This window comes from Penaeus chinensis, chromosome 29 (assembly GCF_019202785.1).
Source record: "Penaeus chinensis breed Huanghai No. 1 chromosome 29, ASM1920278v2, whole genome shotgun sequence".
Classification (NCBI taxonomy): Eukaryota; Metazoa; Arthropoda; class Malacostraca; order Decapoda; family Penaeidae; genus Penaeus; species Penaeus chinensis.
Window position 1 is genome coordinate 10,667,047 of NC_061847.1, and position 2,500 is coordinate 10,669,546.

General features: G+C 29.7%; 1 protein-coding gene across 4 annotated transcripts in view; it reads right to left on the bottom strand.

The window, feature by feature from the left end:
* LOC125040611 (androgen-induced gene 1 protein-like) overlaps positions 1-2,500 on the bottom strand; it is a 14,840-nt gene that overhangs the window by 105 nt on the left and 12,235 nt on the right. For all 4 annotated transcript variants that reach the window (XM_047635258.1, XM_047635260.1, XM_047635257.1 and 1 more), the window contains exon 6: positions 1-2,500. This exon is cut by the window's left edge and continues 105 nt beyond it; it is cut by the window's right edge and continues 427 nt beyond it. The gene's annotated coding sequence lies outside the window, so the exon portion shown is untranslated.

A 2,500-nucleotide genomic window follows, 5' to 3' on the forward strand; every position in this document is an offset into this window, starting at 1 on the left:
AATTTATTTTTTATGAGAATGAGCAGCCATCTCCTCTATGTAAGGCAGGAATTTCAAGGAAAAGAAAATAATACTTCACTGATTACTGTCCTTTGCCTGTATAAAGTAAAAGCAAAAGTAAAAAGTAATGTGTAGCTCAATAAACTGTGGTTTATCTGAATTATTATAAACAAAAAAATATGCCCTTGCTGAACAGCTGAAACAATTATGAGTTTCCTACAATTCCTAATATCATGCTTATTATCATCATTATTCATCTAACATTACTTTTTTTACAATACTACCCATTCTTGCTTGATCACACCTCTGACCCATCTTTTCCACTAATTTTATGTGTATTTCTGATGGTTCACAGCTGTAAAGTTATATAGAAAATCAAGTTTTTCAGATCAGAAAACTGAAGCAGTAGGGGAAATGGATATGATTTTTTTTCACATATTCTCTCAAACCACTTTTGCATTGCATAATCATCCAAACATTACAGAAAAGGTTTTAATTTCCTGGGACACTAAAATTATGCTTATAAGCTAAGGTAGCTGACTGGTTCATCCACTTTGGAAAATGCGATTAAAAAATATTTCCAGAAGCCAAAATCATATCTTATGATAAATGCATTCAAATTGGACATGCAACATATATTTTTTCAGCATCCTGAAATTCTATAAGAAAAAAAAAATATATATATATCTAAAAGATAATAATAAAAAAGGAAAATCTTTCAATTAATTAAGAAACTTCACTTGATTCTCTTTGGCATCAAGATCATGCACCTGCTCAATCTACATTTATTTATCTAAACCTAATAATTTGTTTCTGTGTGAAAGAAAAAAAAAAGGAAAGAAAAGAAAAAAATACTGTCAATCATATACTAACTGCATTCACACTCCTTTATATCTATGTCTAGTTTTATGTTTAGAAATATTGAAAAATTGTGTTGTTAATATTTCCCTTTTCTCTTTATCTATTTCTCTTAAATCAGTTTGGTATAATGGAGAGATTTAGGAAAGATGAAATTTGTAAAAGACATTTTTGCTTCCTTTCCACAAACACAGTATTATTTTCAAATATATATTTACAAAATGTGTACAAAGTTTGTAAGATTGTCTAACATTGATTTAGTCATCTGCAAGAATCAATCAATAAACAATATATATATATATATATATATATATATATATATATATATATATATATATATATATATATATATCAGTCTCACAATAACATTCAAAAGATAACATTAATCCCATTAATTAATTACCAGATTTAAGTATGTGCTTAAGAAGAGTTCTAAAGTGTCCTATAGTTTGTATAACCATCTGATGACTTAAAATCAATGTATTATTAAATGTTCAACTTCATAATGATGGTGGCAACATATACTGCACTGTGAAATAATTCACACAATAATACAAGACTAAAGTTGTGAATACGACATCAACAAACCATCTGAACTAAAACGTGAAGAAAACAAGTTGCACCTTTTAACTGCACAGTCACATCACAAATAACAGTGTAATATCCACAGCCATAAAAGCAGGATGGTTACTCTAAAGCTGTCTATCTCACAACCACAGATACAACTTTGGTTTTCAAGATAACACTAAGGCCTCCAAGTTAAACTTGTACACATTTAAAAAAAACTCTCTCTTGTCCAGATACCCAAAACAAAAAAAGCTTACTACATATATGACTACAGTACATACTTGAGGTAGTAACAAAAAATGCAGTCAGCTGTTACACGTTTCTATATTAGGTTGTTAGTAATATATTTTAGAACTTTTAACAACTTAACTAAGTATTAACTTTGAACTTTTTTTTTATCTTTATATTCATGATTTCCCACATTACATAGATAATTTAGTAGACTTAAATGGTTTAGCAAATAAAAGAACTGGCAACAATCACCTAACACTTTGGATCAGACCTAATTTTTTCCATGCATTTCAAATCTCATAGTCATGTGAGTCAGCATACGCTAAATTCTTGGAGAAGCCACTATCTATGCCACAGCTAAGTAGCTAAAAGGTCCAAAACATAGGGATTTCAGAACAGTTGACAATATTGCCTTTCAATTCTACATTACTATTTCTGTGTCATGAACAAAGCACTGACACAACACAGAAATAAATTAGACTGCAAATGATACACAGAACACACCTACAATAAGGCTGTATAGATCAAGGGAATTTCTTTTTAGTATATACGCGTCTACAGGTTAACATTTTGTCTCACTGTTCTCAACAGGTATAAAACATACACAATAGCAATTTCCCATATAATGCCTACAATCATAGGACATTAACAAATTCTTGATAAAAAGATAAAAGACTGGTAATGGCAATGCTATCCAGATGTAATAGCCTGGGATGTACAGTAATTATCCGTTGATAACTCTTGTCAGTATAGTTCTACCTCCCCTGCATAAACTATGTATAGACTGTATAGAGTTTAATCAGTTCCCATAAAAACTACTACTTTGTGATATATGCTTATCATT